This window comes from Dermacentor silvarum, chromosome 1, assembly GCF_013339745.2.
Source record: "Dermacentor silvarum isolate Dsil-2018 chromosome 1, BIME_Dsil_1.4, whole genome shotgun sequence".
Taxonomy (NCBI): Eukaryota; Metazoa; Arthropoda; class Arachnida; order Ixodida; family Ixodidae; genus Dermacentor; species Dermacentor silvarum.
The window spans coordinates 167323820-167345022 of record NC_051154.1 but is presented as its reverse complement, the minus strand read 5'-3'; positions in this window follow the sequence as shown (position 1 = coordinate 167345022).

The following is a 21203-nucleotide window of genomic DNA, read 5'->3' as shown; positions in this document are numbered from 1 at the left end:
GAAAGCTCGTTCCTTGTTCTTTCCCAATCTTGAAACGAGTTCCCGTTACAAGTTCCTTTAATGCGAAAGGTACGCGTTCCAGTTACACTTTGAACGCTGGAACGTGTCGTTACATTAAGGTTACATTTGATTCTTTAATTAAAATACAGTGTCGGATAATCCTGAGGCGAATTATAGTGAGCAATTTAAAACTCACGTCGAACTACGTATATTATTAGATTAGATTTTCTGGAGATAAAAAGAATCCAAAGAAACGCTCCTAGGCGAATTTTTTCAGAGAGTACCGGAAATACTCCAGACATGTCTAACTGCCACTTTCGTGCTCGTCGATTACAAGGGCAACAGCAACACATATGACACTTTGAACTTTGGTCATCAAATGAGTAGTCAGGATACTGCGACCCGCCGTGGTTACTTAGTGGCTATGGTGTTGGGCTGCTAAGCGCGGCATCGAATCCCGGCCACGGCAGCCGCATTTCGATGGGGGCGAAATGCGAGAACTACCGTGTACTTAGATGTAGGTGCACGTTAAAAAACCCCAGGTGGTCGAAATTTTCCGGAGTCTCCCACTGCGGCGTGCCTCGTAATCAGATCGAGGTTTTGGCACGTAAAACCCCATAATTTTTTTTAGGATACTGCGCTTCAGATGTGCAAATGGAAAGCTACTCACGTGCACCAATTTAATTAAATTTCTTGCACAAGAAACCGCATTGAAAGGAACAATACATAGGCATTTAATGAATTCTGGTTCAATATTGCAGTATTAGTCGAGAAAAAAAATCTCTAGAGTACATATTCGCTACTTAGTAAAATACCTTCTTTGAACTAAGTAAGAGTTGCATCTCGACGTTGGTGTCCGATAGACGAACCCGTTTTTAACAGCGAAGCTGCTGAAGCCAGACGTAAAAAGTGCGCGTTTCACCAAATTATCATCATCAGCTTTGGCTCGAGCGTCGTCGACTTCTTCCGCAGCTGGCTCGTTGGCGCCCCTCGGTTAGCGCACGTACTCGTGCTCGGCACGCGCTCGTGCCACTGCTCCCACTTTCGTCGTCTTCTTCCACACCTGCCTGCGTGGCCGCTAATCATTCTCGCGTGCAATTTCACTTCTCTTCTGTCGTCATAATGGGGAGGCAAAGCTCAGCACTAGGCCGTGCAAAGCTCGAGACACAACGAAGCTGTCCGATCGATTGCGTCTCCTGGTAGTAGCTAGGTTGAACTTGGCTATGTCGAGGTTGAAGTTGGTTGTATGTAGGTTGAACTTTGTAGCAGCTAGGCTCGGCCTTGGCTATGCCTGAGTTGAGCTTGGTTATGCTTAGGTTAGGACGCAACCGATCGGCCAGCTTCGCTGTGTCTAGAGCTTTGCGCGGCCTAGTGCAAGCTTTGCTGTTTTTTATCGTCAGCACTTCGTTGGCAATGGTGAAGAGCCATTCCACCGAAGAGATTGAGGATATTGCCGTGTTGTACTTGAGGAAATGTTAGTTCAGTCCTTCATCTGCGACAGCGGGTAGTCAACTGGTACCAGCAGGTACCGCGACAGCTCATCGTGTTCCTCGGCAGGAAGGGTTTGGTGCCCGAACGAGAAGAAATCTTCGGGCGCGGATGAGGTGGACAAAGTGAAATCCAGGATTGGTCGGTAGGGTCATGACGAATGCGAGTCACGTGAGGACTGGAAATTTTCCATCCTCCGCGAAGTCCCTCGGGTGGCGCTGCGATCCTGACGTCATCGTTTCTCTGCGTCAGGCTGGCCTGCTGGCATGGAGGACAGAAACTACAGGGGGGAGCGCCACGTGACAATCTTGAAGCCTAGTCATAATAAAAATAACGAAGAACTCACGAAAAAAATGCATCATAGTCACGTGACAGGCAAGCGGTATAGTTATTTGCGCCTCACGCGGTCGCCCATCCTCCATGCATGACGTGCTGCATACGTGCGTGCGTTTGTTCAATGCCATGGAACGTTTACAAAAGGAACGCCGTTCCCTCTGCCGTTCCTTCGTAAACCTAACGAGTTACCGTTGCAGTTCCACCGACCCTTAATTGAACGGTGGCGTTCCATCGTTCCTCCCAAAAGGAACTAGTTCCAGGAACGCCGTTCCGTACAACAATGGTTAGCCGTGATGACACTACCCCTGCAATCATCGTTGGAGACCTAAATGTGGACTTTTCAAAACGATACAAGAAATAGTTCAATCAATTTGTGCTAGAAAAATTTGGTTTGAAGTGCCACACCAATCCAAGACACTCAACTACTCAACAACGGTCGTGTATAGATTTAACTTTGGCCAAGAATCTTTCTAAGGTTGTAACCATACCAATCAGTGTATATCATAGTAATCACAAAGCTATCATCGCTACCATTACCAAATGATGAAAATAGATACATGTACCCTTGTCTAACCCTGTGTAATGGGCTACAGCTTCGCTGGTGATCCACCTTCACAAAGTGGAATGACTCCTCATTTTTTTTATTGTTCTCATGAAGGACCGGGTACAAAAGAGAACCCCGTGTGCTCGGCCGACGACTGAAGCCAGTGGTTAAAGCTGCAAGCCCGCTACACGCTTCCACTCGCAAATGCATGAGCAGTCTTTTAAGCACATTTGAATACAAACTGAAAGATGGCTCAACCTTGTAGTAGCGCCGCCTAATAGCTCCCGAGAAGGTAGGCCATTTGTTTAGAAATACCAAAAGTTTTTTCTGTGCAGGTGCCCGCTTTATTTGAATAGTGTTTAGCGTGGCAGCTATTTCTTTTATTTTACATTCTTTAGTAGCGTGACCTGCACGGACGGGCCCTACTGTATGTTGTACTTTATTCTTCAAGATTTGTCATCTCGCTCTTTCTTTCCTCCCCTCCTTCCTATCTTCCATTTCTATGTTTCTGTCTCCTCCTTTCCGAAGAGTAGGCAGGCGTTGTGCCCCTTCTGGTGGCAGTTGCCAGCCTTGCTCCTCACTTTCTCTTTCCTGTGTGTATGTTTACAAATCAAATAATAATAATAATAATAGCTTGGCAATAATAATGTCCTAAGATACGTCCAATCAGAGCTGCAACCATTGGTGTGGGTGACTTCCCAGTCGAACTGCGCGGAACACCGTCCAGTCAATTCATGCAATAAAAAACAGAACACAAAATCAAGCAAAGAAAAAGAAGTGCGATCCAGAACCAAGTTTGTTCACAAACACATGAGTACTGGCATGCACAAACAGGTCTTACAGGTCGCAATAACAAGCATTGTGGTGAAAAGCCTCAAGGTATAGGGAGACCAATTCCTCGCCCTGGCGACTGCATTCTTATGCAAGTGGAACGTAAAGATGTCTATGCATTGTCATTTCTGTGCACCTTAATTGGCTTCAAGGGGTCAAAATTATCCCAGGGACTATCAATACGACGTGTTTTGTAGCTTAGGCTCGAGTTACTGCAGCCTTGAATGCACCATCAGTAATCACGGGGTCATGTCCAGGTTTACAACGAAAATAACTACAGATCTTGTTTGTGTGGTAATGCGCTCCAGTATACTTCAGTGCAATAACTTCCTACGATTTGATAAATTTGTAGAGGTAGCTTCTGTGCTATCACAAGACGGCGATGAATTGCGCATTTCTGATGAACCTTTCGCCGTTTATACCAACATCACGCCATCATTGCGTGCCTACTAAATGACGATCCGCCACTCCACCTACAAACAATAACAATAATAAAACAACCGTCTTTTGCGAACTGATTTGCGAACTGTGGCTGGAATTTATCATCACTTAGTATTGTTCTTGTGCGGAGAAAGTTAGGTCTCAACTTCAATTGATCAAGTTTGTCAAGCGAAAAATATTTTATCAGTTTTCTGAAGCCTCTGTCGGCAATAATAATAATAATAATAATAATAATAATAATAATAATAATAATAATAATAATAATAATAATAATAATAATAATAATAATAATAATAATAATAATAATAATAATAATAATAATAATAATAATAATAATAATAAATTCGCCGAGAATCTAATATGTAAGGGGACTGTGTTAAGGACTGGGAATTTAGCTGCCTTGTAGAGTACCGTGACCTTGTTGCTTAACATCTCTTCATATAAATGAGGGTTTACTTCTCACTCACTCACTCACTCACTCACTCACTCACTCACTCACTCACTCACTCACTCACTCACTCACTCACTCACTCACTCACTCACTCACTCACTCACTCACTCACTCACTCACTCACTCACTCACTCACTCACTCACTCACTCACTCACTCACTCTTCCCGTTGAGGATAGTATGCCGCAAGCATAGTAGTTATGTAACAAAGCCAGACACATCTTTTTTCTTTCGTTTGTTCCTTTTATCCTTTAATACTTCTACGCGTCTGAAAGGCTTCCGACCTGTTAGAAGATGGAAGCAGGCCGACATTCACCTTTTTACTGCTGTACACGTCTTACATTTCTATCTTTAAGACGAGCTAGCGATAACTCAGTAAACTTTGATCAGCAGATCAATTGGTTACTGGACAGCAGAACATGACTGAACAGACCACATGAAAGGTAACTTTTATTCTGCATCTAGTGGGACAACTTGACATCGCTTACACAGGGTGCCCAAGCTAACGTGTACCAATTTAAAATAAGAAAAGCGAAGCCTTCTATGTAGGTGAAACAAATTGAATAAAATATGCTCTCAGTGGCCACCTGAAGAAACTACCAGTTATTATTATATAATTTTAACATAATAACTATATTTAACTAACTAACTAACTAACTAACTAACTAACTAACTAACTAACTAACCAACTAACTAACTAACTAACCAACCAACTAACTAACGAACTTACAAGAGACAAAGCGATAAAGAGAGACAGAAAGATTAACCAGTACAAACTCGCGCAGTTTGTTTTGTTACTACTATGAACTGAAACACGCTGCGAACAAACTAATCCCGTCCCTTTGATGACTAGTCTTGCTCATAAATATGGCTTGTCACCTGTCTTCAACCTACCCGCCGTGGTTGCTTAGTGGCTATGTTGTTGAGCAGCTAAGCACGAGGTCGCAGTATCAAATCCCGGCCACGGCGGCCGCATTTCGATGGCAGCGAAATGCGAAAACACCCGTGTACTTAGATTTAGGTGCACGTTAAGAACTCGAGGTGGTCCAAATTATTCCGGAGTCTGCCACTATGGCGTGCCTCACAATCAGATTGTGGTTTTGGCACGCGAAACCTGATATTTTTTTTTGTCTTCGAGGCAGCTGCTATATTCATGTTTATGTCTAGGATGTCTTGGCTGGACTGACTCGGCAAACCTACAGTCTGTACCACTGGTCCTGATAAGTCGGCTTTCACAGGTCGCTTACCTCTGCCACAAACTGTCCCACGATCATGCTTGACCACGGCTAGACACTCGGCCACACCAAGTAAACGCCTCGGCCAAATCTATGCAACCACCGGGTTAGGCATAAAGTACGTTTAGTTCTTTCGCAGCGTGCTTCAAAGCAGCACTGCGGTGGCGCGCATTTGTGAGGCCACGTCGAAGTTTGTGAAATTTTGCGGCAATTCTTAGAAAAGCAGAAAAGAGAGCTGTATCAGAATTGTGTAGCCGGTCTAGCAACAATGAGGCCGGCATTACCTATAAAAGCCAAGACGCTGCAACAGTAAAGGTCTTTTGTTCTGGGTTTCAAGTAGTCCTCCTGTCGACGCATGGTGTCAGAAATTCACGCCCGGCGTCCCGCTAACTGAAACGCCACCATGGAAGCGTTGCCGCTGCCCGAGCGTCTGCTGCTGCCCGAAGTTCCTCCAGAAAAATGGACAAAATTTCGTCAACGAATGGAGCTATACTTCAAGGCCACAACGACGCTGCCGGAGTGGATAAAGAAAGGCCCAGAAGGCAGCAATCTTTCTTCACGTGGCTGGTCAGGAAGCAATCTATGTTTTTAACACCTCTCAACTGACGAATGAGCAACGCGAGGATTACGATGTAATTGGGCAGAAGTTTGAGGAGTACTGTAGTCCGATGCGGAACGAAACATACGAACTTTAGAACGCGCCTGCAGCTTGAGTACGAACCATTTGAATAATTTTTGAGGGAAATCCAACTGAAGTCACACAACTGCAATTTTGGAGAGCTGAAAAATTAAATGAGTCGAGACCAACTGGTGTGCGGCACGAAAGACAGCAAATTGAGGGCGAGACTTCTGTGAGAGCGGGACCTTACGCTAGGAAAAGCAATCGAATACTGTAAAACGGCTGAAATTGTTGAGTCAAAACCAAGCTTGAGAGAAAAGCAAAGACCGGCTCAATGCTGTACCAAAAAAAAAAAAACAATGCGAACCAAAGAGCTTCCCAAAAAAGGAATGCCTGTGCTGCGGGTGAAAGCATCCACCAAGGATGTGCCCGGCATGGGGCAAGACATGCGGCGTCTGCCACAAAAAGAATTATTTCGCAGCTTGCTGCAAAGCACGAGAGTGTGCACCAAGTTGACTATCATGATACGTCACAAAAACAAACCGAGGAATCCAATGACGAGTTTACGTTCTAGTGGTGAGCGTCCATGATGTATGTAGAAACTCTGAATGGGTAGTCACCACAAAGGTGGCAAACCATGACGCAATGCTAAAGGTCGACACAGGCGCGCAGGCCAACCTTCTTCCCCACGCTCTGGTTCTCAAGCTCGGCAAGAAAGCGATAACTGGACCTTCGGCAACGGTGTTCACAAGCTACGATGGTGGTGTAATTAAGTATTTATGAGTTGTCACGCTGCCACTCAGAATCGGCGAAATCGAGGAGCCAACAAGCTTTTTCGCCGTCAAGAAAGGCAAGCAAGCACTGCTGGGATTGGACACTTGTGAACGTTTCGGCCTGACCTCAAGGGCACAGTGCCTGCAAGTTCAAGGAAATCTGGAGTCCAGGATTGTCAGCAAATTTCTACAGCTGTTTTGCGGTCTGGGATGCTTCAAGGAAACTTAAAGCATACGCCTCGAAGCAGGGTCAACGCCAGTTGCGTTGCCAGCACGCCGAGTTCCGCACTTTATTCGAGAGCCAATGCGGACTGAGCTTGCACACATGCAGCGACACTGAGTCATTGAAAAGGTAGAGGGGCCCTCTGTCTGGGTAAGGCCTCTTGTTGTTGTCCTTAAAAAGAACGGTGGTTTACGCATTTGCATGGATCCTCGGCCCGTTAATCGTTGCTTACAACGGGAACACTATCAGCTCCCATCTCGAGATGAAATAGATTCGGGGCTGGCGGGAGCCAAAGTGTTCAGCAAACTAGATGCAAACTGGATTTTACTAGATTCCGCTTGACAAGGCGTCAGCAAAAATCTGCACATTCGGTACACCGTACGGTCGCTACCGTTTTCTTAGGCTTCCCTTTGGAATTCGAACAGCAAGTGAAGTCTTTCAGAAGGCAATTAATAACATATTTGATGGCCTAGAAGGAACGCGCGTCTATATTGACGATGTGCTTGTGTGGGGTAGAACCCAAGAAGAGCATGACAGGCGTCTCCGGGCCGTTCTAGCTGCAGCGCAGGCAGCTGGCCTAACTTATAATCCTGGAAAATGCGTTTTTGGCATTAAGAAAGTGCAGTTTGTGGGTGACCTAATTTCTAAAGACGGCATCAAACCAGACGCACAGCTGGTAAAATGCGTTGCTAGCATGCCACCTACCTACCTCGAAGCAAGGAGTGCAGAAGTTGCTAGGTGCTGTGAATTATTTTGGCAGGTTCATACCAAACTTGTCAGAAAGGACTCGAAACCTGCGCGCGTTGCTAAAACGCGATCACTTGTTTGAATGGGCCAGTGCGCACGATAGTGTGTGGAAAGATTTGTGAGACCTCTTATCAACTGCGCCTGTGCTCGCAGTATTTGATCCGTCAAGACCGTCCAAAATAACACCAGACTCGTCTAGTTTCGTGCTAGGCACAGCCGTTCTGCAGTTGCATGGTAAGAACTGGCGTCCAGTTGCCTACGCTTCGCGATTGTTGTCAGACGCCGAGTGAAGATATGCCCAAATAGAAAAAGAAGCGCTTGGAATAACGTATGCACGTGAAAGATTCCGTGATTTTATAATTGGCTTCCACACGACAGTTGAAACAGACCACCACCCCCTGCTCGCAGTTGCCCATAGGAACTTATGCGACATGCTGCCTCGTCTCCAGCGTTTTTTTCCTGCGTCTAATGCCTTTTGACATTTCATTGCAGTACGTTCCTGGAAAGAACTTGCTGTTGGCTGACGCGCTGTCCAGGATAGCAGGCGGCGACGAGAGCGCCGGTGAACATGATACTGATGACGTTACAAGCCATGCAACCTCAGTGTTAAATAATCTCGTCAGCCCAACGATGATGGACCGGCTGGCAAAAGAAACCAAGGAAGATGACTACTTAAGGCAAGTAATCGAGGCTTTGGCAAGTAGACGCAAAGTTACAGGGCCTTTAGCACCTTTCGAAGCCGAGCTAACATGCATGAGCGGTGTACTTCTGCGTGGATCAAAAGTTGTAATTTCAAAGACATTCAGAAAAACAATGTTGCAACGAGTACATGAAGGGCACTTGGGGACAGCAAAATGCAAATAAATGGCCCGGCATGGGCACACAAATAGCCGAACTGGTATCTAAATGTCCAACGTGCCGACTATTCGCTTACCGGCAATTATGTAAACCACCGTTGACAACAGGCCACCCCCCTCCTCTACCTTGGGCCCGTGTAGAAGTTGACCTCTTCCAACACGCCGGAAAAACATATCTGGCTGTATACGACGCGTACTCCAACTACCCTGAACTGCAACTCCTTTCACAAACGACGAGCCACCATTTAATTGATCAACTTGGCCTAATATTTGCGCGCCAAGGAATTGCACTCGAAGTATGCCCAGATGGTGGACAACAGTTTGTGTCACAAGAATTTCGCTCGTTTGCCAGAAGGTGCCATTTCAGACACATAATTTCAAATCCGGGGTTCCCTCGTTCAAACGGGCTAGCAGAGAAAATAGTGCAAGTAATGAAGCGTCTGCTCAAGAAGACATTGTTTGCCAAACAAGATTTATGGATTGGTCTTCTGAACTACAGAATGGCGCCACTGGAAGATGGAAAAGCACCGTGTGAGCTGCTCATGGGTAGAAAGCTGAGGGGACGACTGCCCGATTTTGCTGAATACCAGGCTCCTGACGTCGAAAAGCACACCCAAGCAAGCCGGTCAAATTATCCCCTTCCACCACTGAACGAAGGTGAGCAAGTAAGAATTCTGGAAAAAAAACGGCTGGACTACAAAAGCGTGGGTCGAAAAGCCGGTCGCACCGCGATCCTATGAAGTCCACACGGAAGATGGAGGCCACCTACGTCGAAGTCGCCAACACCTGCTAAAGACCCATGAGGATTTCAGCGAACGTCAGACAACCTATGATGACTGGGAAGATCCCGTGCAGCACAGCCGGAGAACATTCGGTGTGCTCCACACTCCGGTGAGCAACTAGATGGACGGCGACAGGACAATGGCCCCTCTGAAGCACCACTAAAACCTATTCCGGGTCCCCATGGTCCTTATCACTCGCACCGAAGGCCGACCAGACGTCAGGGACTCCCTCGGAACGCCTCGCTACAACAGGACCCTCAGGCTCAACAGTCCCACATGGCCAGCCCCCCGCCAGCGAAGAGACTGGTGTAGTACGAGGTCTAGAAAGGGACCCTCTCGTCTTGCCTACGGAAGAGACTTTCAGCCAGTTCCTTAAATTCATATTGTTTTTTTTTTATGTGTTCCTCCACAGGAATGGAGGTGTAACGGAATTGTGTAGCAACAATGAGGCCGGCATTACCTATTGACCCTTTTCGCGGCAATCCCGTGGGCGCTGCGATGTTTGATCACGTGGTGACGCGTCCATTGCTTGCCTCAACTACCTCTGCTGCCTCCTTGTTTACAATGGAAGTGTATGACGCCGGCGCGGCTTAGAAAGCCTCTGTTTTGGTAGATATCGTAGGCGGTAGCTGGGTGGACGACACGAAGCTTTGGTCACAGCTTCAGAGAACATGTAAAAGCGCTTTCGAAGCTCATTAAGCTTTGTCCTAACGGCGCGAGCAGTGTATAAGGTGCATGTTCTGAAAGCGGGGCTAAATATGTATTCCAATCTATCCAAACATTCCGCTCATGAATTGAACCAGGATTAGTGTGTTTTGCTCTTTGTTCTTTATTTGGAAAATATTTGGAAGTATTTTGCATATTTGTATATTTTGAAGGCTTGCCAGTTTCTGAGTCAGTGAAGTTCCTTGGTGCAGCCACTATCTGTTTATTTTCTGCCTAATCGCTCACGGGTGTGCTCAGTTCTGATAGATTTGTTCTTGCTGCACGCAAGGCTTGGAGCTTAGCTTTTTTGTACATTGTAATACCTGGTAGCAAATATATATTACCGCTAGTAACTCGCTTACTCTTGTGAACAGTCACGAAACATTCAGCTTCGACCATTCGTGCGTCATCGGTGTAGTCCGTCATTTATTGGGCGTATATAGTGCGCATATATTCAAGTGAGCGCCCATTCACTTATTATTGATACGTCGGCGATAGAGTGGGCGTCGGTTTTCCTGCCATTTGGGATAGATTCGTATAAATAATGTGCGCGAATCTTACTATGACAGGAAGCGGCGCTACTCCATTTGCCATTGTTTAACGAGTGGTACTCACCCTTGCCTACATTCTGTTGATGAAGCCCTTTCTTTGAAGGCTAGCGATAAAATGTTGGCGGTTGAGCAAATTCCTGTATCCTCGAGGAAAGCCGTACATCTCGAAGTGCCGGTAACACGTTCGGACAGTTGCAGCAGCGGTCCGCGAACTTGGCCACACAGATTCATTCTATTCCTTAACATCCCAGTCACTATTTTTGCAGCCAACTACTGCACACGTCTTCAATCCACATGATTCAACCTAGCATGATTGAAGCAAAGTGTGTTATCGAAAACTCAGTTGCATTTCCGACAGCTGATCGCACAGAAGCAAGGTAAAAGCGGCAATGGTTTCGTATTCGTGCGCGGTAGCTGAGGAGAGGTATGGCGCGCTGCCGTGAGCGCCATCTATTTTCTCTAAAACAAACCGCTCCGCGGAAAGGGTCAATAAAAGCCAAGACGCTGCAACAATAAAGGTCTTTTGTTCTGGGTCTCAAGTAGTCCGCCTGTCGACGCAAGAGCTATGCTAAAGACAGCGAGTGGTAGCAATTGAAACTTACATCTTCGTATGTGTAATGAATATTTCAAATATTGGCCGTAGACTTATCATTGAAGCAGTATGTAAATAATCCCTATAAAATGAATAATTCAGAAAACGAAAGATATTCGAGGCTTTTTTCAGGTGGCTGACAAAAACATACAGTGAATGTCAACCGCGCAGGACGTCTCGCTTTAAAAAGAGATTTCAGAAAGCATCGTAGGATGATTGTATAAATCAAGCTATAGCGTCGTGAGCGTGTGTGTATACGGCGGCAACAGACAACACGACGTTGGCGACGATGGCATGACGGTGACGGATTGACGGCGACGACGGACACGGTGTGCCGTTGCTCCTTGGCTTTTCTCGTTAGTTCACGCCTCCGTTCTCGTGATGCTTCGGTCACTCCACTCGCCATTGATGCGCTCGCGCGGTTGTCCGAGGCCAGATATCCCAAACACGAAAAGCGGGGCAAGTAGAAAAAGAAGAAGAAGAAAAAAATAAAGGTTGGGGCAAGTTATCTGGGACACCTGTGCGTGCTGGGAGCGTTGAGACAATGAGACATAAGGCGCAGTCAAGAACAGACAAGGAAAACTCGAGACTGGCCTACCGATACTCTTGTCTCGGGTTTTTCTTGTTACCGAATACCAACTGGACCAGTTTTCTACCCCGGTCTACGAGGCTGTTGTTATTCAATGTTTGTCAGGCATTCGAACAGTATTTTTGACTTCCACGCTTTTGCGATGCCGGTCGAGGTTTGACTTGTACTGTACGTAGATGTAGAACTTAGCGAGACAGACAATGGGAGTCAGGGAAGGAAAGGCAAAGAGGTTAACGAGGATCTAGTTGTTCATATACATGTTACTTTAAAGAAAATTTCATTGTTTCAGCGGGTTTTCGGTAAAAAATAGGCAATGAATGGGTAGTGCAACTAGATCACCGTACTTTGCCGAGTACAGTTAGGCTGATCAAGAGAGTTTCACTGAAGGCACCGGATTTTTCTGTTTTCTCGTGATCTGGAGCTTGTTAGGGAATTTGCTTGTAAAATACTTGAACGGCGAGACCTATAGCTTTCGCTGAAACAGTGGCGCAAGCACCACGACAGCTCTCTAGGGCGACGCAGCTAGCTGCGCACTCAATCGTTAGGCGCCGCCATTCGGTCGGGTTTTCCTGGAAGCTCGCTCGATCTCGGCGCGTTGGTGTGTGAGGCGCTCTTGCGAGGCTGCGGTGGCTCTAGCTAACGTCCTGAAGAATGCGGAGGCGCTCATTACGGTAAACTAGAAGTGGCGCAGGGAACGGCGTGGTTAACTTCCCCGGTATACGTGAGGAAGAGGCAACCTGTTGGCCTGTATGCATTTAAGCCAACTGGGCGGCCTCATATTTAACAGCATCCGCGGCCAATTTCGGCCCGTCCCGCGGCCCAAATCGGCCCATTTCGTTTTTGGAAACCAAGAGACTGCGCGCTCGTTTCGATCACGCTCTGTACTCGTTCCATTATTTGCCTTTCTGCGTGCGATAACGAATAGACTGTGCCAGCGCTCACCGTTGTGTCGAGGATGACCTGTTGTGGTTGTGCGCTTTCTGCACACTTTGGGTGCGGTGATTAACCACGAATTACGCCGACCGTCTTTTTTTTTGCTTCGCTGGTGAGAAGTCAGGTTCGTTTAGTCAATTCGATGCGCTGTCTAGCGATATAAATTCAGATTATACTTCCCCTGACCTGTCGATGAAGCGCGCAAATTTTCGCAAAATCACTTCCTGGAATGTACACTTTTATTCGCACAGCCGAAACAAAGGAAGGCGCCGTTGATTTGCGAATGGAATTCACCGTATCTGAGCAAACACGGGTACCATTTCAATGGTCTTTTAGCGCGAACATCTTTAACTTTCTTGCTTTTATTTTTTACTACGAAGCCAGCCAACCAACTATCGTAGCTGCGACTAAGCTCAAATCAGACAACGAATGGCAGCCTTTCATGAGCTGGGCTATATGATTTCACTGCAGAGATGTCAAGATGGAAGAAGTTGCGAAAATTTCGGGACACCGCGCTCAAAAAGCGAGTTGAAATATCGCGTCTATCCTTCCCGAGTGCTTACTTATCGACCACCTACAAACGCCATGGGCACGAACTCTACAATCGCGACGTATTGCATTCAGAGAGCGTACGAACTGCTGGCCACGAAAAAAAAAACAATAAGAAGTTTTGTGGCGCGGCGGTTGCTGTCAGTAGTTGAACGGCAACGCCTTGTGATGTCTGTGATAAGTATTCGATGGCCAAGGCTTGTGAGGAGGAACGCGATGACGCCAGCTGACATCGATTTTCTATAAAACGAACAGCCAAAGTCCTTTGTCTCTTTCTGGAGCTCACGTTATTTCAGTTTTTTTATTTCTCAAAAGACAGAATTCTTACACTTACGAAAGAAATGAGTGAAAGAAATGTATGAGTATTGGTCTCGAAAGAAAAGCGTGACAGTTGTCACTTCAGCGGTAGAAGCCTAGTTACCTCGACGTGTTATATAAAGGCTGCCAGACGGATCCGAAACAGATGGCACTCAAAAGAAGAGCAAAAGTTCAGGACAACATCGATATCTTAGAAACGACCCTCCCCCCCTTCTTTTTTTTTTTTTGCTGAAGTTCCACGCGCATTATACCTAAAGTTAACTAGCGAGAGCATGCTGCGACAATCGGAGGATAAGTGTGTAACCACGATTGACCAAAGAAGAACAAGGACGAATTTTTAGGATAGTCGTTTTTTGGATATCTATTTTTAGGATTTTTGTTTTTCGAATTTTTAGGAACTGTTTTTCTTCTTCAAAAACCATTTCTTGTGGCGTGCCTCAAGGAAGCATTTTAGGACCAATGCTCTTCATTATCTGCATAAATGATATTGTCAAGATGAACAATGATGCCTCATTCCTACTCTACGTCGATGACACTAGTATTTTTGTTTCTGGACAAAATCCAACTGAAGTTGTTGCCAGAACCCAAAGTGTACTTTCAGATGTGCTGCAATGGTCCACTGCTAATTGGCTACGAATAAATGTGAAAAAAACAAAAGCTGTCTTTTTCAGATCCCGAGGCATAGAGGTCAACGTGAACCAATCATTAACGCTTGAGGGAATACCCGTTGAAATAGCGGAGAAAAATAAAGTTCTGGGTGTAACGTTTTCTGCTCATATGACATGGACGTGTCATACTGAATCACTGACTAAATCATTATCGCGTGCTGCTGGTGTTTTGTCACGATGTAGGCACTTTCTTCCAGAAAAAGCTAAACTTCAGATTTATCATGCTCTCTTTTCTTCCCATATAAATTACTGCCTGTTAGTCTGGGGCGCTACAACCCTAAGTAACATAAGAACAATTCACCTATTGCAGAAGAGAGCACTTCGGTATATTGCAAACGTCCCGCGCAATAGTTCTACAGGTACTTTGTTCGCTCGCTATAAAATAATCAGTTTGAAACGCATGTCCGATTTTCGTTTAATGTATGCTTATTTCTTCGCAAAGGAACAATTCAGAGTGTTTATTAAAGATTCATCTAACATAAGCATGCATTACACTGATTCACGCACCGCAGCGCCAACAGGTGGCTTGTTCCTCGTTCGCGCACGACCTATTTTTTGCAGTCTCTTAGATTCACAACGCCATCCCTACTTAATAAATATGAAGAGAAAGACGCCAACTTTTCTACGTTTACAAAAAAACAAATGAGTGAATTTTTTCAAACTCTTCTCTAAACTTTTTTATAATATACTGTTCGAACACGATCGATAATGTTTCATTGCTCTTTGTATCGCGTTTATTGTTTTCGTAATTTTATGTGTTCACGTGTACTCCGAATATTTCAGCTCCAATGCACAACCGTCCTGGAGTGTGCATTGGTGACCTCACTTGTTCTACTGTTCCATTGTTGTATTTGCACAACCTCTTTTAAACCTATTTTTACCTGCATTTTTTTTCTCTTAATGTAAATTTGTTTTTGAAAGTAAGTATTTTAATACCGCTGTCATATACTTGGGCCCTAAGGCATTTTCAAGTGGTGTTATTACCGCTTTTCGCCTAAGGGACCCCCAACTGCCGTTGGAAATAAAGATTTGATTGATTGATTGATTGATTGATTTACTTTTTGAAAGCGTTATAAACATTGCAGATGCCAGGGCTGCATCTGCGAAGCCTCCTGATGTGGTAGCTTTACGAATTTTTCGGTTTCCCTTTTTCTGGTATATCCGAAAACGCAATATCTACTTGAAACTTCGGCAACGTGTGCAAAAAAAGAAAACGAAAGGAAATGTTCTCGCTGCATGCAAAATTTATGAAATGACTTTTTAATGATGTCCAATTAACAACAGTTTAGCTAGAGAGAGAGTTCATTAAAGGAAGGCTGAGAGGTCTGCCCGGGCCACATCGCACTAGCCTGGTGCGACACTAGCCTCTGCTTTGGTCACTTTGAAAACATGATTACAGATAATAATAATTATGATGATAAAGTCTATGTTCCCGGGTCCTACTACAATAGTAAGATTATATAGAAAAACAGAGAAACAATTGAACAAGGCTTCTTTTGCAGCCCCGAGCTCGGCACTTCTCAAGCTTAGATAGGCTGTACTTCCCTACAGTGCACCGAGACTGGCCCTGACGGCTCCTTTAAGTCTCCAGCCACGATTGGATGAAAACGTGTGCTCCGATATTTCCGCGAGCGGCTACTATTGTTTCCTTCTCACGACCTTTAAATACTACGCTAGAAATTTAAAAGCGCGTGCATAAAGATCTTTGATTCCTTTGTGACGGAGCATATGAGGACGTATATGGCGGCACGATGCTCATCAATCCGTCGTGATCTCCTTCGCACAAGAACGAAAAAACAAAAAGTAGGCAGTGGTACCGACTCAGCGATGTCGTTAGTCGTTTTGTCTCCTTATATCCGTATATCTCCTTTAGCGAACTTCTCTCGCGACGGTCCTCTCGACGCAAGTGGTCTGCCTTACGGCCTTCGTGGGAGGAATTGTGGTGGTGCAACTAAAAGACGTCCAGACGCGTCAGCGTTCGCTTGAGGCCCGCACCGCCGGAAGTGCGGCATGACAGCTGCCAGTGGAACACCGCAATCGCTGACCGGAAATAACAGCCCGGCTTGGCTCAGGCTACGTCCACTGTCAAAGAAACCTTCGTCGCTGATGGAGGCGACTTCCGTCCGCGCAAATATGCCGCGACTGTCCCGGTGGCTGCTGTTCGCCTGTTTTCTGATCGCAGCCTTTTCTTTTCTTTTTCTTTTTTTTTCTTGGCGCGGTTTTGATAAAAGCTTCCGAAGTTGGTCTCGAAAGAGGATTTGATCTTCTGCGCCTGAGCCTTCGCTGCGTTCGGTCCCCACCTTTTCGCCGAATTCTCCGCGCAGCTGTCTCTTGTAGAGGCAATGGCGGTCGCTCGGCTCAAGTGCCCGTTGTTTCGAACTGAGTGTTTGCCATTGACTTCTTTATAACTCTACTGAGAGAAATACCGAGGAGGCACTCACGGCTTTGTTTGTTATTATCATTTTCTATTAGGCAAAGAGAATTGCTGCTTATAAATTTTGTCAAGGTAAGCGGGCTATAAGGGGTTTATAGCCCATTTGTCCATCAAATGTTATATAAAGCCTCGAGAAAGCGCGTTCTTTTTCTCTCTGTTTTCTGTTTTTGGCTTTCGTTAGCCCAGCTAGGATTGGTTGATTGCGCGTGGATTATGAATGACTTTTCCTGCACTGTCCTTGTCCTTAGGATCATGTATCAACTAGAAAAGCAGCAAACTCTCCTGAATATATATGAATGACGCCTCAGTGAAGGACATCGTAACACTTTTCATCACCTGCAATCCTGAAAAAAAAAAAGCCAAATTGTTGTAGCGGTTACTAAGAGAACTGTAGGAAATAATTGTGCGTGCGTGCGTGTGTGTGTGTGTGTGTGTGTGTGCGTGTGGAAAAGTTACAGCCTTTCCTATTTATTAGGAAAGGCTGCAGCAGCGTACACATGCCGGTAAACAAGCCTGGGCACAGCAGTAAGACGCTCCATCTCAGAGGTTTTAACGCACACAGCAAACAATGACTGCTGCTTGCGCTGCCCTTCTGCAGCCACAACGCATGCTGCAGCCAATGTGGTGCACACGGAAACACAGGACACGATTGTAAATGAGTCCAGGGGCGCTATAACGTAAAATGATTCCAAACTGTGTTGATTCCAAATTCTGCAATCAGCCTCCATGATTGGTCAAAACATTTTCGGGCCACTCCCAACTTCGCCTGTCTGTCACGGGACGTCACGAAAACTGCGATAGCTCCCCATCTGATATAACGTGTAGACACTGATTATGCATGGACTAAACTGCCCAAAACAAAAATAATCATTACTGATTCGACGCATTTTCACCATTAGGCCTCCGCTATTGGTCCAATGTTTTCTGGCTACGCCCACTTCGCCTGTCTGTCACGCGGCCTCACAAAACCGTGAAAACTCACCACGTCAAAGTGACTTGTAGCGAAAAAAAATGCATTAATATGCCGAACAAAACTGAAAATTTTCTGAATAGCCACAGACTGCCCCGTTCCGAAAGGAATAGAAGATGGCTGCCCGCTGATTGCTCAGGCCCTCGCTACTCGCACCTGCCGGTGAGCATGTATTTATTCGCGCATGATAAGCCTTTTTTGCGTGGCAGTAAAACGTTATCGAGCCCTTTCAGCATACATACGACATCGCTCTGCCAACTCTTCCTTGCTGAGGATCCATTTTAGCAGCATTCTTTTCCTTCCGTTGCATGCCGCCGCGATTTTCCGCCAGCCACCGCAAGCTAAGTAAGGCGAAGCGGACCAATCGGAGAAGCCGGCACCACCCTCTTCATGCGGTTATTTATTTTCACTGTGCTGGCTCGGCCTCATCGAAACCCTCTCCACTAGAGCGTGCTCCTCGCCTCTTGTCAGTCAATTTGATAAGAAAAACCGCTGAGTGTAGACAATGTTATTGGTTTTGAAAGCGAACAAAGGTGACCTCCTATAAATGAGTAGAGTTTGGAATCAAAACAGTTTGGAATCATTTTACGTTATAGCGCCCCAGAGGTGCAATTAATTATATTTGTCATCATGGCCATCATGTCACTTCTATAATGTCAACAAAAAAAAAATTACGGCAAAACCCATCTCACGAAAACTGTCGATGGTCATGCGATTAGCATTCGAGCAATGTAGCGACACACTATTGCTGAAGTCACGGTAATTTAAAATTTGTAGCGGTCATTCTGAGACTTCCGTTGCTTCGGCTACATGCGACATACACTGCCTACAGTATCGGCCCACTTTGCTATGGCCCTCGCTTTCCAAGGTGCGCGACAAGTTTGCGTCCTCGCCGGACTCTCCAATGAAGTTCTTTCACTCACTCACTCACTCACTCACTCACTCACTCACTCACTCACTCACTCACTCACTCACTCACTCACTCACTCACTCACTCACTCACTCACTCACTCACTCACTCACTCACTCACTCACTCACTCACAAGCACAATGGGATAACGACGAATGTATGACAATGATGGCGTGACTACGACGGTATGACGACTAACGAATGACGACTTTATGGCGACGACGGCATGACCAGAGTCGGATGACAAAGCTGGAATGACGACGATGGGATGACGACGACGTCATCATAAATCATGGCCACGAGTACTTACCTAGTGGCCCAAGCTATCAGAGAGCTTCGTCGACTGAGTCGGCCTAGAAGGCGCAACGATGGCAGCATGACGAGACTCAGATGACGAAGTTGGAATAACGACCATAGAACGACCACGACGGCATTACGACCCAAGCAGGTAGACAACTTGGTATACTGGATCGGTATAAGTGGCTAAATAGATAGATAGATAGATAGATAGATAGATAGATAGATAGATAGATTTTAGATAGATAGATAGATAGATAGATAGATTAGATATTTAGGCCCAAAACAGCTGAAGTAGGCATAGATTGCTAATCGCATTAAAAAAAGGAGAGGGTCAACCAAAAGCCATAGTTTTTGCAAAGCCATAGTTTAGCAAGTTATTTGCTCTCCGCTGCGAATGCTTTGTCTAACCGCTACAGCGCAAAACATTGCGATCACACGGCGTGTAATAATGCGTGAGCTTTCTCTGCCACCGGACAACGTCGGGCTCAGCAGAACGCTGTGCAGAGAGAAGCACAAGCCGCAGCTCGCCGTCGCGGCGGGCGGACAGTTGAGTTCGTTCTCGTGAAAACGACGCAAAGAGAATTCAACGCGAAGACCTTCTCGTGTCTGCTGCCGAAAGTGGAGCTCCCACGGAGCCGCTCCTCTAGCTTACGCTGCGACTGTGCGGCGTGTGCCGCGCAGGCCTGTGACTTTTTTTTTTTTTACGTGAAACTGGCAAAGGCTAGTCGTCGAGTCGGTTTGTGGGCCTATAGAATATTTCTGTCCTGATCACGTAAACGAAAGGGATTGGATTGAGCCAGCGCGTTGAACGGAGTAGGTCGATTCAGCCGCAACATATAGAACCCTCATTAGACAGTTTTAGTTTAGCGTGGTTACCGGAATAGCGGGCGTACCGGAATAGCGGGATCGAAATGCGCATGCGCAGAACGCTACACGACCCATACCGTTTACCGTGCGCACGCTATTTCTCAGAGTTAACGTTACCGTGTTAGCGTGTTTACGTGGTGTACGTAAAACATGGCGGCGGTTCCGGCCGCCCGCTTCGAACTGAATTTGGAGTTGCTGTTGAATAATTCACTTCGTTGGTAGGAAATGACTGCGTAAATCGCTTTCGCTTACCTTAAGGCAGGATCGACAATATGTTTTTATGGATAATTTAGCGGAGTTTTCAAGATAGATTCTCGTTTCGAACGTGGCTAAGCCTAACGAAAAAAAATTTCTCCGAGTAGTTAGCGCCACCTGTCGATAAAGTCGAGAGATAGGCGCGACGACGGCATATGGCCTCTGAGATGAAAGGATTTCGGAGGCTATGGTAGGCAGCTTGTACTGCTTGTCTGTTAAGTTGCAGATCGACGGACATGTGAATTAAATATACAACGCGCTCCTGGTTTCCATTGCGCTGCCTATCGCACTTTCCGGACGCACACACACATAGAATTAGGTGCCCTATGTATGCGAAATTCAAAGCGTAATGGAATAGCGTCCCGCACGTAAACTAAAAACTCTCTGTCTGCAAATTTCGTTTGCGGAACGGTAACGCTATTTCCCGTAACCCCGCTAATACGCTAACGCTAAACTAAAACTGTCTATTATCGGCAGTCAGATAGCGAAAACGGGAAGCGAAGTCCCTTCGACTCAACAATATGTGCCGCCACAGTTTCGGACCGCACCATAAATGAGTCCGCCTGAAAGTGCGAACTTTTGAGCCGTGTCAACCAGACTTGCGACTCGGCTCGTTCGCATAAACAAACTTCCATGTGTTCGTATTCTGAATGGATTCCTTTCATCCGATTCTGTCATCCGCCCCACCGACGGGCCGCACCCGGCGATAAAAGGTAACGGGTGCGCTGGTTTGTGCGAACCATTGATGAAAGGTATACTAAACGAATGGAAGACGGGAAGAATGGTTATAAGAGGGGGCATTTTTATTCAATAAGTTCGTTCAGCCCACCTGCACGGGTCTGACCGATCACATCAGGAGTCAGGCTGACACAACTGGACTTCTGATATGTGAACAGGAACAAAATAAAACAAGGAATACGCTAAAGCACGACGGATACATTTGCATCAAAATGTGGTGCAGAAACTTTACGCCAATCGGGTTGAGTTTTGATTGAAAAAAAAAAAAAAGACTTTGCGTGCACACAAAAATATGCGCTCTTAGCTCCACCCAAGGAAGTGAGCCTTAAGTGCTTATAAGCGTCGACTTGACGGGGGTCGTTTGCTCTTTTGTGTTTTTTTTCCTACTCCTTTTTTTTTTTTAATATTGCAGTCTTTAAGGGCTGCTTTCGCGACCGCTTGAGTGCCACTGGAGTCTCTAATGACTTCTTTGCTACGCGTTGAAAGAGACCCGACATT